Consider the following 16,007-nt stretch of genomic DNA (forward strand, 5'->3'; position numbering starts at 1 on the left):
CCCACTACCTAAAATAAGGCAACAAAAATGTATAAAATCCATTTTAATTTTTAAAAATCCTTTTCTTTGATGTTTTATGATGATAAGCATTCTTTCATATCATGGCAATTGTATTCATGAATGTGTCTATGTGTGAACATGAAAGACTGAAAGAATGTACAATGTAAGCAGGCGGAACTCAAAGGTCAATATTTGCATCGTTTCAAAAGCAGCCTACCTTACGTTTTGAGAACCGGTGTCTCACTGTAAGGGCGGCATCTCAGTTTATCTAATCTGACTGGCCAGTGAGCTTCAAGGACCCTCCCCCCTCCAGCTTTCCAGCATTTTGACTGTAGTCATGACATTTGGCTTGTGTTGGTACTGAGCATTGAATTCAGCTTTTTGTGCTCTTGCACAGCTTACACCTGAGACCGTTCTCTGCTTCTTGAACCTTTCTCAGAAACTTCCTCATAGACGTCTGAAGACACAGGAAAGCCTTCCTTTTACATGGATACTACAGAAAGAATCAGGAGACCCAGTTCTCAACACAAAGCCCAAGGAAGCAATAATCAGTTTCTTTATTGCTTTTGCATCTACCCGCTACTCTGTAAAATCACAGTGAGAGGTGACTTCAGTGCTGTGACACTGGATGTGTGTGACCATGGCTTAGGATTTTGTGTCTGACAGCTTAAAACTTGCTATTTTCCCTTGGTTTCAAAAGGAAGTCTTGGTCTTTGATTTCACTTTTGCTGTTTAGTGTTTTTATTGAAGCAAAAAGAATGCAAAGAATAACAGCCTGCGTTTCTTTAGTGATAGAAAAATAAGAGTGTAGAAAGGCTGATCCTTGCTTCAGTTCAATGGTGATCCCTGTTGATGACACTGAACTTCTATTCAGAAGGGACTGGCTGAAAGAATAGTTCCTTAAAGCAGAGAAAACAAAAGCAGAAGGCTAAGAAAGGCTTAAGAGCAGGCTCTCAGGCATGCAGACACTCAGGGGGCTCAAACATGGCATTCCTTTCAGGATATCAGAATCAGTTTCTCTTTCAGAGATTTCTCATTCTGTCTCTGTCTCTCTGTCTCTCTGTCTCTCTGTCTCTCTGTCTTTCTCTTTGTGTATCTGCCTTACTTTCTCTTTTTCTTTCAAAGGCTATCTGTCTTTTTGTCTCTGTCTGTCTGATTGTTTCTCCCTCTCTCCTTCTTTCTTCTCTCCCTCCCCTCTCTTTCTTCTTTTGCTCTTTGCTGTTTATAACTATTTTCTTTTTGTGAAGATGAATCATTGAGTTGCTGGGTTATATTTTGTCAGAATAGAGGCAGGGAAATACTTCACTTTTATGAACATTGCAATCATACTTGACTTAAAATTCTTTTAACTCAGTTTATCTAAAATTAATTTTAAATAAACAAGGCATATCACTCAGTTTTCTCTGTTATTAAATGATAATTTTGTTAGATTATAGGTTAGTTATGATGTTTAATTGTATTCAAAACAGTAGAACAACAACTTTTAAATAATATATAGCTAGGCCCAAGTATAGAAAATGTGCTAGCACAGGATTGAAGACTACATAATACTTCAATTTCTAAATTAGAAATATATAAATAACAGAAATTATTTATTTTTTTGATCTATTTAGGTCAAAGTCAAGCCCCAACCTACAACTCATACAAGAATATGTATGGAGCAAATTTACCTTGTGTCCTACTATAATAAAAATAATTGTTTCTTATTTCTGGTTTATAATGTTGGTGTATTTTAGGCATTATATTGTGTAGATTACATTGTATTAAAAATTAATAGTTTGTTGAACTGAAAATTTCAGTACAAATGTTATACAAATATTTTGTAAAACTGAAAAACACACATGGTAGAAAACTCATTTTTATTTACATTTATTTACTGAGAAATTGGGAGCATCAGGTTGTGGAGAACAAATATTTTCAACAGATGTAAGAAGATGTAAAGACAGGTTTGGCTTTTGTGTGGTTCCATCTAAAACATAAAATGTTTATAGTTCCAGGCTGTATAAAATTATGTGCTGGGTAGTTTTATGACAAATTGACACAAGCTAGAGTTACCTGAGAGAAGAGAGCCTCAACTGAGAAAATAACTGGATAAGATTGAGTTGTAGGCAGTCCTGTGAGCCAATTGTATAATTAGTAATTTATTGGGGAGGGTCCAGCCCATTACATGTGGTACCACCCCTGGGCTTGTTGTCTGGTGTTCTATGAGAAAGCAGACTGTACAAACCAAGATGAGCAAGTCAATAAGCAGCACCCCTTCATGGCTCCTGCCTGCAGGTTCCTATCCTGTTCAAGATCTTGTCCTGACTTCACACACTTACCTAGAAGTGTGAGTGAATTAAATCCTTTCATTCACCAAGTTGCTTTTGGTCATGGTGTTTCATCCCAGCAATATTAAGCTGTGCTGCTCTTAAGCAGCATCCTACAGATGAATGCAACACAAAGCACAAAGTTTCCTGAAAATTTGACCACCAGACCAAACAAACAGAAGGCTATTCGGTCAGACTAGTATGATGCAAAGCAGGGAAGGGCAGACTAGACAAGGACCTCGCCAGTGCAGGAAGTTATGCAAGAGCAATTGGAAGGCTCAATCAAACACAACAGAAGGTTTAGCCTTCTTGTACCTACCCAGCCTGAGCATTCTCCTTGTGGCTGTACCACCACTAAATCTTTTGTTCACAATAGTGAGAGAGAGGAAGACAGTACTATTTATTTAATTATCTTTGGTTTATCATAGACATGCATTCATTTCCTAAGAAATTTCATCCCAAACCATTTTCAACTCCTGGTTTCTATTATCAAATAAAATGAACAGGGAAAAGATTTCACCCTCAGAGAGCTAACCTGGGAAATGGACAGAAACTTTAGGCACAAACATAGAAAAAGAAGTTCACGTTATTAAAATAAACTAGAACAAAATGAGACTTATTATTTTGTATTCTCTTGGCACAGAGAGGAAGCTAGATAGCAAGCTAAGTTGGGCACAGTAGGAAAATATACACTAAGACTGATGAAGAATATCTTCCTGATTTTACCTGCATGGAGATATAGTTATCAGTGAAACCAAACTTTTAAATAGAGTTTCTTTTTTTCTGACCCAGTAGCTTTACTCCCAGGTATAATTAAAACATATTTTAAAATGCAAAGATGGGTTTTTAATTCACTTATATTTGTTTTCATATTTGGAATGATTTTATCAATCTCAAAGAAGGATTTATAAACCATTATATACTTACCATGAAATAATCTATGTGTACACAAAAATATTTAAACTGTTCTGCAGATACACAAGTACAGTAAAAATGTCATATTTGGAAGGATGCATGTATAAAAGTATGATGGGCTAGCACACGTCAGGAAGATGGGACTTGGCAACATGTGCTGGAAGTGTGAGACTCGGCTTTCACTCTACTCTTTGATTTTGGTTGTGATGGCAAAGGTTTGATTCATTTTGTTATGTAAAACTTTTAATATACATATCTGCAATATATGCAAATAAACTTGAATGTCAGGTGATGTCACTTTCTCAATCTACTCACATGACAGATGCCCAGTGTTTAAGGTCATGCTTTTCCTATGGACCTCTTGCAATCTAATGGAACTACCCAACTTTCCTGACTTTAACTGCTCTGTCCACATTTCTACTTCTTCATGCCCTCTCTCTTAAAAGTTATTTAATTATTATAGTTGTTTGTGTGCTATGTCTGTGAGCGTGAGTGAAAATAAGAGAGTACCATAAGCTTCAGCCTGACTCCCACCTTATGTGAGCTAAGAGCTGAACTGTTGAGTACAGCACGTGGCTTTCCAGCTGTGCCACCTCAGCAGCCCTTATTCTCATGCTAACAGTGTTTCTCTATCACGTGACTAGCATTTTTTTCATTCTACTTTGTTCCTATGATTTTGGGCTTTTTTTTTTTTTTTAAAGAGTCTCACATATAACATGGTGACAAAATACTCTTTCTGTATCTGGTTTATTTTACTTTACCAAAACATTATTTAACACTGTCTAAACTGCAGACCCCATCTCCCCTTTTAAGCTGAGTAACATGTATATAACTTATAAAACTGAATAGCACAAAAATATGCAGATGGCAAAGCAGACAGAATCTCTGAACTGACTTTTTGTCCCTACAGGACAGGACATAACACTTTTGAAAACGTAACAGCAAATATTAGCTATTATCAGGAAAAATGAATCAAATTCACGAAGCCTTGCTACTTCAAATACAATAAGATGTTACACATGCAAGTCATCAGCAAAGATGAGCAAAAAGTAGAGCCCTAGTACACTTTATAGGAAATATAAGTTGATATGGCCAGGACTGAAAATACACAAAAGGAGAGAGATTAAGACATTGCAGCCAAATTATCGCATGACTCAAGCAGTCCCTTTTAAACTAACTATCTCCCCAAATAAAGCCATATAAAGCTGTCTGCATTCTCGCATTTTCCAAAGCTGGTAAGATTAATAACACACAGGATCAGGAAGCATCAGTTGACAGATACTTAAATAGTAGATACCTATAACACAATGTATTTCATTAGCTTTTACGCTATTCATTGCTAATTCCATAAAATTAAGGTAAAAGGAGATGGAGACAGCACTGTTTATTCATTTAGATGTCTTCATCTTTGATTGAGCATATGTGGTAGTCAGATTTCAACACCCACAATGCAGCAGAGCACTCCTGACTTACAGAAAGTCCTGGAGAACCTACTGAAGCTGTTCTATAGCACCGAAACCATCTTAAGTAAAGCATTAGAAGAAAAAATCATTATGGCTTATTTTTATTTCTGGAAAGCAATTCTATGAAATATTGTTCTTCATTGAACCATCTATAAAATGATATCTGTATTATTTTTCTCTTAGAGAAAATACTGAGAAGAGGCACTGATTTCTGAGAATCTTCTTTTCTTTATTTACAAACATTTAAATTCTCCTGGAGTGTTTGGGATAGAATGGTAACAGTATCTAATAAAGTCATTCCTTCAGATGAAAGAGAAATTTGCCTCAGATAGACAACTTTCTCAATCATTATAAGCTGCAAAAGATACACCAGAATTTTTATTAATTTAGAAAATATACTGTTATGCATTGTTAAGTGGAAGGAGTTGATCATTTAAAAGCTCTGAAGGTGAAATAATTAAGTGAGAAAATAGAACAGAGGCCACATCCTTGTTTCACATAAATACTGTCTCAGCAATGGTATGCTTACTTTGAACGTGTGAATTTTTTTAATGCTCAAGCCAGAAAAAATAAATGACATTCAATTCTTTAAATCATCTCAAAAGAAAAATCCACTTAAAAATGCAACCGTGTTTTGCCTGAAATACCAATTATAGGGAAAATTTTAATAGCTCACAATGGGACTTCCTACTTAATCCTTGCTGTACATAATGAAATTACCTCCTTTAATTCCCCCTCCTATTTGAATGTCTCCTTCTTACTTTGATTTTTGTTTCCTTTTTGCCAACATCTTCATACCCTCTAAAGCTTTATCACAGTTGTTTGAAAGAGATTATCCTTATTCTTTTTACTACTCATTTCTGTTTGATATTCCACAATAGACTACTTAGTAAATATTTGATGAAGAGGTTGATTGGTTGTTTAGATATGCTACATCATTAAAGTGGCATAGTATTTACCAAATAAATAATAAAACATATTTACTTTGCAACTCTTATTGACAAAGTCATCAAGATGAAGCCATCAACAAACAAATCAGGATAGTAATATATTTCATTGTCATTTCTAGTAAAAAACTTTTTGTAAAATGTGTTTATACTCAAACAATTCTATTTTTTGCTCTAGAATTTAGTAACTGTTTCACCATGTAAAATATGAATTTAAATGTATTATTAGTTAATCTGCCTCATATTACCTTTTATATATTTATACATATAGACATGCAATAACAAATAAACAAAGAAGCAGCCATATATTTGAAGGAGAGTAGGAAGAAATATATATGTGGGGGGGTTGGAGGGAAGAAAGAAAAGGAGGTAATATTTTAATAAGAGTACAACCTCAAAAATAAAAAGTAATTAAGAAGACTCTTTCAAAAGATTACTTTTAAAGTAGTAAAAGCCATAATAAAATGAAAGAAGGAACTAAGTATATGCATAGGTATAGTCTGCATCATTTTGTTATTACACAATATTGAAACCATCTGCCTTTCCCTCAGTTTAGAATTTCTGATGTAAGTAATAGTTTAAAAGAACATAAAGACCTAATTTTTACAGTAAAAACAACCAAACAACCTAAAGAAAAAAATTTCCAAAGAGATATAATCACATTCAACATGTGCAAATAAAATTATATCATGAAAAGCAAAAACATGAACCAAAAGTATTATCACCCATTGTGGGTGGCACGCAAGGACCTGGTAAAAGTGGTTTAATTTCAGAAAATTAAAATTCTAATATCCATGCATATTTAGGCAGAATTAAATTAGTTTTATCTTTTAAAACTCTAAGCTATTTGGGGCAGAAACTGACAAAAAGGCCATCCAGTGACTGTCTCACCTGGGGATCCATCCCACATACAGTTACCAAACCCAGACACTATTGTGAATGCCAACAAGTGCTTACTGACAGGAACCTAATATAGCTCTCTCCTGAGAGACTCTGCCAGTGCCTGACAAATACAGAACTGGATGGTCACAACCATACGTTGGACTGAGAACAGGGTACCCAATGAAAAAGCTAGAGAAAGAACCCAAGGAGCTAAGGGGTTTACAGCCCCATAGGAGGAACAACAATATGAACGAACCAGTATGCCCAGAGCTCCCAGGGACTAAACCACTAACCAAAGGGTACACATGGAGGACCCATGTCTCCAGCTGCATATGTTGCAGAGGATGGCCTTGTGGGACATCAGTGAGAAGAGAGGCCCTTGGTCTTGTGAAGGCTTGATGCCCAGTGTAGGGGAATGCCAGGACAGGGATGTGGGAGTCGGTGGGTTAGTAAGCAAGGGAGGGATGAGATAGGGGAATTTTTGGAAGGGAAATGAGGAAAGGGGATAAAATTTGCAATGTAAATAAAGAAAACATCTAATAAAAAAGAAAAATAAAACTCTAAGCTAAACCTTGAACTTGCATGTATTTTTTGCCTCAAGATAAAAAGGATTCATTTCTGAATCTCCATAGAGCTCCTCTTGTGATTTCTGAGTTTGATGGTAAAGTGTGTCATTTCTGATGAGATTTCTTCATTCTCATTCCCTTCTTACTTTGGTCACAAGGCTACTATAATTCTCCTCCCAGAAATGCAAGGATGTTTTGTGTGTCACTAAGAGAAAGACACTAAAAATCAGTTGTGTCAAATTCAAAGCTGAGCCTATCCAGCCAATTGTTCTCTCTGAGCATACCAACTGTGGGTTTGGCTTGTGTATGTCAGAGCGAGGTCACTCTGCTACTGCAGTACTCAATTCTCCCTTTCAATCCCCTGCCTCCTTAAGACCTCCAAATTCAGGAAAACATGAATGACACTGGATCAGAACCTGAACTTCTCAAATTCACAGCATTTAATTTTCTGAAGGATTCATAAAGAGAGGGAAAGTCATGTGTTGTCCATTTATAGTAAGGAAAAAGGAGAGCTAATATTTTATAAAATGCCAACTCTTGTTGAGAAAGGCAATATTCCATTTAGAACAAAATCATGCTTCTCTGGTTGCTCTTTAAAGGCTCCCTATTCATTCATTGAAAGGAGCCCACCGTATTAAGGTTTACCACTGTTTTACAATTATGAACCCTTTCAATTTTTCCACAATCAATAGCTAATATTTGTCTATAAAACCAAGATGGTCAAGGGTTAATGCTTCCATTTGTTGGAGCAGACAGTTCAAAGCATCATCACATTGATCATTTGTATTTGCACATAATCTACAGAATTACTGCTGATAGCACTTTTTCCTTCTCTCCCTCCTCCCCATCCTCTACCTCACCTGTATCCCTTCTCCTTTCTCCATTCTCTCCCACTTTCTCTTTATTTCTATATCTGAAATATCTATCGTGTCAAGAAATTCAGGCTGACATAGAACTTTTCTTGTAACCAAGAGTCAACCTGAATTCGTCCTTCTCCTGCCTCCATTCCTGGAGTTATGGGGTACAGGAATGTACCACCACACTAGGTTCATGGGGTACTGAGGACAGAACACACAGCCTTGTGTGGGCTAGTCAGCCCCTCTATTAACTGAACAGTATTTCAGTGATGCTAGTGTATGGCTTTGATTTTGTTATAAAGCTATTTTATTTCTGAAAGGTTTCCCTTTCTGTTTAAAAAATTCCTGTCTAGTTAAATTATCTGATTAAATAATCACATAGATCAGCAAATGATTGACACACAGGCTTTAAAATTTTTTGCAGTCCCTTCTACAGTGATCATACTGTCACAACCCATGAAAAATAGAGCTTTTTCATAGTTTTAAGCTACAATGAAAATTAAAAAGAAATTTCATTATAAATATAGCATAATGATACACTACACATACAGTATTAATAATCCTAAAATTCTCATTTTATGATTTATGTTTATTTCTTAATGGCTACTATTATCATGTGATAATTAAGACAATAAAGAGTGTTTCAGTAAATTATATCATATAGCTTATGCATTATAGTCTAAACTAAAACCTACAATTCAAATTCCAAACACTCTATGACACTCTGTTCATTTGCATTGGTTAAGGGGATCTTAGAACAACACAGTAGTAAAATAACTTAGACTCTGTGAAGGAAACTGAGCTAACAGAGCTAGGACCCACATGAATAAGCCAACCTAGGGGATTCCATAAAGAAAAATTATAGCAGTATCCAAAGAATAATCGGGAAAATTCCCTTGTCTGTAGCCAATTAATGTGTTCTCACCCTGCCCCCTCTCTCCATGCTTCATCCACATGTCCTTTCCTTTTTAGTTAGAACTGCACCTGGACACGGAGGCTCATGAGAGTAATTAGCACAGAAGCTTAAGAGTAAGAGAGATTTTTTTGATTCTAGTTCAGCGGGTTGTATAGTTACAATGCCCCTGAAAACATGAGGAACACATTAATACAGCCTTACAAGGTAACGTAATCTATATTGTAAACTTTTATAATTTCAAACTTCAATGAATGAATTTAAATCTCAAGTAGGCAGTCTTACTAAGATTACTGAAAGAATTAAAACACATTTTAGGAAAATAAGTCATCAAATAAATTAATAAGTCAAAGAATATCAAGGATTTCTCATTAATTGTATCTGAAGGATGTTTTATAGTTTCTACAAGAACTACTTGTAAATTTTAAGGACATATTTAGATTCCAAAAAGCCTTGCGTAGGGCAGATAAATCATTTCAACAACACCTCTTCACGTTGTCTATAATACATTTAGATTTTGAATTTCTAGATATTTAATATTTAAAGGACAAAATACCTAATATTTAAATTAATTCTTATTCACACCTACAGACATATATTTATCACAATTTGAATATTAAAGCTTCAAGACAACTCATCATTAAAATAACATTATGTGAGAAATCCTAGCAATTATTAAAGCTATCAACTTTACTGTAGCTTTTAGCATATATATTCACCCTAAAATAATTATTATTCAGTTAAACTTAGAACTTTGTTTCAGATCATCTAAATGTATTACAGATTCATCTTTTTCATTTCATTTTCTAACATAATAGTAAACCTATAATTTATATGGAATTAACGTTTAAATCTTAAAACACAGAAGAAAGAATTCTTTAAGAGGTATGCTTTCTGGTTTGTTATCAAATGATGCAATAACACTATTATTCCAAAGAATTCCCAGTTTAAGTTTTAACTAAATATTGACATTTCACTATGATATTTTCTCACTCTAATTTCTCCCTTTTTTTTTTGTCATTGAGTCTCATACTGGACATTTATTATAAAATCTTCTCAAGTTTCTTAGATAAAACTTCTACATTTTCTTGTACATGAGGTCACTTTTGAGTGCCCCATGTGTTCATTACAAAGGTTTTCACATAGCATGTAAGCTCTCCTATTGTTTTATCAACAGTCTGTTTCTAAGTTAATGAACCTACATGCTAACCCTTCAAACCTTAAAGGTCAACATTTTTCAGGTAATCAATGAAAACACAGGAATTACATTTACTACATGTTAATCTAATTTGATGCTATAACATGCCTTGGAATATAACTGGGTCCTAATTAAATCTTTTATTCTAGCAAAGTTAACATCTCACATTTTCTGTTACCATTAATTAATCTTCATGATGGGCATGTGATCAGGAGCACATGGATCCTTCCAAGACCTAAGGACATTAATCTGCATGTTTTACTTTTCTCTCACAGGTTGACTTACATCAATAACTCAAAATATGTCACTGTTTAGGGAAATAGTCACTTCAGCAACTGTGATACAATATAATAATCACCACCCAAATTGTCATTAGAACTGCATCACTGATGTAAGAAAAGAACAGTTTTAAAGACTCTGTCTTAGTTTGAGATGATGAATGTTCCAGATTCCTTATAAGGCTGTAACTTGAAGTACTTCTCAAAATAACTAAAATAAAATTAAATTAAATAATTTAAAATGATCACTAACCAATTATTTCATATTTTTCAAGATAGTAAGAGATGCAATTAAGCTAATTTAGTAGAGATTTTTGAAAAGCTATATTTAAAAATAAAAAAAATAATTCAAAAGGCAAACCTGTCTAATATAAACAGAATGTTTTATAAGTTTTCAGAGATAACACTTAATTTAGACCAGTTGCCCAGTGAACCATGTAACATCTAATGAAGATGAAATGTTACCTAAACAAAAATGATTTTCCAGTAATGTATGAACTGCTTTTAAAATTCCTATTGTCACTTACTGTGTCTTCTCATTAGTATTCATTTTAACCAGCAGGGAGTTTGAGGATAATTCTGTAATGTTAAAGTCTGAAGTACCATAGTATCTCAGCAAATACCACACTATTGAATGGAACAATCTTGTATGAAATCACATATGAAATTCTAGGTGAATTCAAAGAGATTGTACTCTCCCACTGTTATGTTTACACTTGGCTTATTTAGAGAAGAGCATCTTTTTAATTAAAAACATACCTTCAAACATGAAGTTCAATATCTGTGCAAGTACAGATGAAATTTGATGTACTGCAGAGTGGATTTTTCATAAGGTAGCCCATTTATTCTTTAGTCCCTGTCAATATTGTGACAACATGAACAGAACAGGTAGTGACTAAAGGCATTATGGGAGATGATGAGGTGTTTCTAGATCTTGTCAAAAAATGACTCTGCTGTTTCAACTCCTAGTGAGGATTCTACTAGTATGATACCAAAGTAAACGTTTTGATCAGCCTTGACCACTTTCTTCATCATCCAGGCCCAAATCTAGCTGCTTTTAACTCAAATAAGCTTCACAGGACTCATCATGATGGAAACAGAAGCAGGTTCACACTTCGTAACAGTCACAGGGATCATTTATCTGTATTAGTATGAAAACACATGAACTCCAAAGCTGTCTGCTCTCCATATTTCTTCACTATAGCACTTGACGCCCTAGCTACAACAGTAACATAACTAAAGGGGATCAAGCGATACAAGCTGGAAAGGAGGAAGGCTGATGTGCTTCTAACAAACCTAAACTCATCAGGTCTGTGCATACTGAAGTGTGGACTATTTGAACTCACATTCATGGAACATGAGATTCTGTTCATTTGTTACAAAAAGTCTAATGATAAATTTTTAAAAATGGTAATGCAGGAATTTTGAAGAAATTACTGATTTTAAAATCATAGGGAAAATTAACTTCTTAACTTTGCACTTGATGTCATCTAATGAACCTTTATTTGAAACTGTTTAAAATATATCAGGGATTGAAGCAATCTCATATTGAATAGCATCCTAAATAGCCAATACCATAGTTTATAAAGATCGTAACAGATGACACATTCACACCACTTTACTAGATTAAGAAAATGTGTTACCATAGACATTATTCCCATAGATAGACATTTGTTTGTTTTTCAGAGTTTGAAGAGTGTTATTGTCTGCAGTGGGGGAGGAGAACTCCTGTTTGTTGATCACATGTTTAGCTTTCTGAACAATGCAGAAAGGGCTTCACTGGCAGACAGAGGCAACATAACGCTTCAGAGTATATCCTCAAATGCTTTGCATTTTAAGTCCTGAGATCAATAGTGATAAAAAATCACCTAAATTTGACAAGGAAATTTAGTATGTAACACAATGTAGGTTTTATAAATAGTTTTTGTAAAACAAGTCCAATGCATTTAACTCAGTGAAAATAATTTTGACTAGAAAATTTAATTATAAACCATGGCTTTTTAAATACTTAGTCTGTATAAACTAAAGCCATTTAAAATTATCCTAATAGCCACTGCATTGAAACAAGATAATTTGTTTTATTGACTTAATAGAAGTCATTTATTAAAAAAATAAATCTGATACTAATTGAAAAAATAATTTATTCTATTTATCATAACCTACTAATCACATACTAGGAATATTCAATATCCTTAAAGAACTGAGAGATTGAAAATGTTCACAATGGTCTCTAATTCAAATTCAAGTGTTAAGGAGTTTTATGAACTTCATTATTTTTAAAGTGAACAGGTTTCTACTGTGGACTTCTTGATCACAAGGGGTCAGGCACTAGACTTGCATGGATGTCACAGTGCTGAGCTTCCAACCAGGTTCTCTCCTGCTTTAAAGTGCTGAGAAGTTCATGAAACAGCTTAATATAGCCTTAATACTTGTCTAGAAAAACAGCATCTCAGAAACACACAACTGGGTTAGTCCACACTTGTATTTTGGGGAATAAGAAAGAAAGGCATATATATATATATATAAGCTTTGGATGCCAGAGTTTGAGAATCTAAACACATAAAGGCATATATGTCTTTGAGGATAAATTAGGCATTTCTTTATGTTCTAGTAAGATCATTCAAATGTATTTATTGTGTAATTATAATAATAAGTAGTCAAGTGTGTATGATGGTGTGGATGGAGTAAATTGTGATAATGCACATATCTTAGCTTTATAGATTATAGAATAGAGAGTTTTTGGTGACATGGCTTTACTTCTATCTGTTATAAATTGTGTTGAGCATGCCTAAATTCTATTTACCAAAGTCATCTTCACAGTATCATAATCAGACAATTTGTCCTGATTTTATCTCAGTCTTTACAGAAACATATCTTTTTTTCCTCTACCAGTAAGGAAAACTCCACAATGCCTTTGCTAGTACACCACACACTTGCTACCTTCTGGTGAGCGCTCTGCCCTTCACTGACACCCTCTGTTCCCAATTGCTAAGTCAGCTTAGCCAGCAAGCCACACTCCTACCTGCTACCTTGGAGGTAGTAAAGGTTCCCCAAATGATCAAACAAAAGGACACTTAAAGAAACATATAAAAAACAAGTTACATTTTCCACTAATTTAAACTAATTAAAGTGCAGTTTAAAAATATTTTGGTGCACAGCTGATTTTAAAAATAAATGTTTAAAACATAAGTATATTCTATTTGTAAAATTTAAGTTTTTTTTTTTTTCTGATTTATTACCCTGTCACCATTAGGTTTCATGCTCCCTAATGGCCAAAATAATTTTACACACCTTGAGAAATGTTCAGGTATATCAGCCATCCATTCAAAAAATCCCACGACTCTTTCTTTCCAGATACTTTCTAAAAGTCTGTGAAACTCGCAGAATCAAGCCAAAGTGTAACATTTAATTCATCATAGTAATCATTTTCATTTTCTAACTTCGAAGTATTCTAATTTTCCATTTACTTGCATATGAAACCAAAAAGGGGTCTAATACAATTTTTACTCTGGTAGTTTTCAGAAGTTTTAGGTAACATTAAGGTGTTTACCCTTCCTTACCTCAAAACATCAGTCTTTACCCTGAGCAGTCTGTTTATCTAACCTCTTTTACTTCTGGTGTTCCAACTAAGATAACTAGTCCAAAAAAATTCTTCTATATTACATTTATTGTTTTAACTTTTGAGTCTTAATTGTATTCCTTCTACCACTAATTAGATTTAGTTGACTTTTTACATAATACTTCCACTGTTTTAGCCACTTTGTAAAATCTATTCGTAGATAGTCATTGACTGTTTATCATCTCATCAATATAAGCATGCCTGCCAAGCTTAAGACTTAGACTTTGCACCATGAAATACTAAAATACTTCCAGCATGAAATGAGAAATTATGGGTAGCCTGACAGGTGAGTTGTTCACCACTGGCCACTGACACTTTTGTAAGCATTTCTTCCTGTCTTAGTCTCAGTTTAGTCTTGGTGTTAATCAGGATGCAGAACTTATAGCTTGCAGTGTCATTTAGAGGTAATTCAGAAGGTGTGCTGCAGCCCAGTAACAACCAATTACATTTACAACAGTTTGTAAGCTTAATTCATTGTTTCTTTTTTTAAATGATACTGCTATTTTAAGGTTTGCAACTGTTTTCATTTCTTTCTCATGGCTAAGACTCAGAATCAGAGCAGAGAGCTGAATTACCTAAATGACTTCTTTTTATAAAAGCCTGTGAACTGTGTATGGGTAAAGCCTCACACACATAGTACTATCAAAGCTCTCTTGCAAACCTGTCCTACAATTACCATGCTTTTGTCTTACTCATGCTAATTTTACATAAAATTATTCTGAAATATTGGTGAACTCTTTGTCTTTTTGGATAAAATAAACTTAAGCAACCTAAAAATTTTCAGGTTGTCATAGCAATCCTCAACTTACTGAACATCATAGTCATAGAAATTGAGAAAACACTCTCCCCACATCCCTATAAAAATAAGAAACTGGGAACATGTATTCAGCAAACATCTATGCACAACACGTGGGGGAGATCACTCAGTATAATTCGAGGTGCTGCTTTTCTCAGTTTCCCAAACTTTGCAGAACTCTACTTGCATCTCTCCTGAATTTTAACAAGTTATTGCACCACTACATGTCCAGGTTATTCTGTCTGTATTCTCAGTTACTCTGTCTGTGAGATTCTCAGCCATGACCTGAGCTCACCATTTCATTCTTGTCTTCCAAAGCATTTTATTACTTTGGTAAAAAAGCATTCTTATCTCTCCTGATATTTGCCATCCAAAAAGCGCACTTGCTTCTCGTTTTTCCTCCAGTTTCTGGTGGCTTACAAAAACATACAATAGGTTTTATACTTGCTTCAACTTTTCAACATCAAATCGCAGCAGAGAAAAAACAAAACAAACAAACAAACAGCCCCCGCCACACACACACACACACCGTTTTCCCTGTCTTTAAACAAGCATCAATGAACAGTTTTTACCTCTGGCAATACGACGAGAAAGGATGGCTTTGCAGAAGTGATTGTGTCAAAAACCCTAAGTGGCTGGGAACTGAAGTGCAGCATCACAGGCAGCAATCACCAGCGAAGGAATGCCAGTCACTTACCAATGAGACGCCAGCTGCCTCTGTCCATTTCGGTGATTCTCAATCCTCATCTTCCATCCTCGTGCCCTGGACACACCTCAGGTGGAGCAGTTCCTTAGGTGCTCCACAGCCTGTGACAGAGAGAAATCGCAGAGTTCTGAGTCCTTCACTGGGAATTCTCCTCTGACTTGCCCTGCCTCTCCCAGCATAGGGGACCCAGGTGAGGCATCCTCCTGACTGCCAGTTTTAATGGCACTTGGCTGCTGTCAGTTGCATGGGGCGGAGGAGTTGAGAGATGCAGGCAGGTGCAAGTGGGCGCCTCCTCCCGCTGCTGCTCTGGGCTCGCGCGGATGCTCCAATGCGTCCACGCGCCCCGCGCCGCGCGCCCTGACGACTGGTTGGGTCCCTCCCGGAGCGGCCCGCGCCCCTCCCGCTCAGCGCTGTCACCGTCGCCAGGCGCCTCACTGCTTTGCGCTGCAAAGGCTCATTTAGCATGTCCCTGCCTGTAAAAGACTGTGTGCCTCAAGCAGGGCTTTGGATTTCTTTCTTTTCTTAGAAGGTACTCCACTGGCATCACGTGCTAACCGA

At 35.4% G+C, this 16,007-nt stretch overlaps 1 protein-coding gene across 1 annotated transcript in view; it reads right to left on the bottom strand.

The window, feature by feature from the left end:
* Cntn5 (contactin 5) overlaps nucleotides 1-15,762 on the bottom strand; it is a 1,169,992-nt gene extending 1,154,230 nt beyond the window's left edge. Inside the window, exon 1 of the mRNA XM_029543057.1 lies at nucleotides 15,441-15,762. The gene's annotated coding sequence lies outside the window, so the exon portion shown is untranslated. The remainder of the gene's footprint in view (nucleotides 1-15,440) is intronic.
* Nucleotides 15,763-16,007: the final 245 nt, after the last annotated feature.

Source organism: Mus pahari, chromosome 10 (assembly GCF_900095145.1).
Source record: "Mus pahari chromosome 10, PAHARI_EIJ_v1.1, whole genome shotgun sequence".
NCBI lineage: Eukaryota > Metazoa > Chordata > Mammalia > Rodentia > Muridae > Mus > Mus pahari.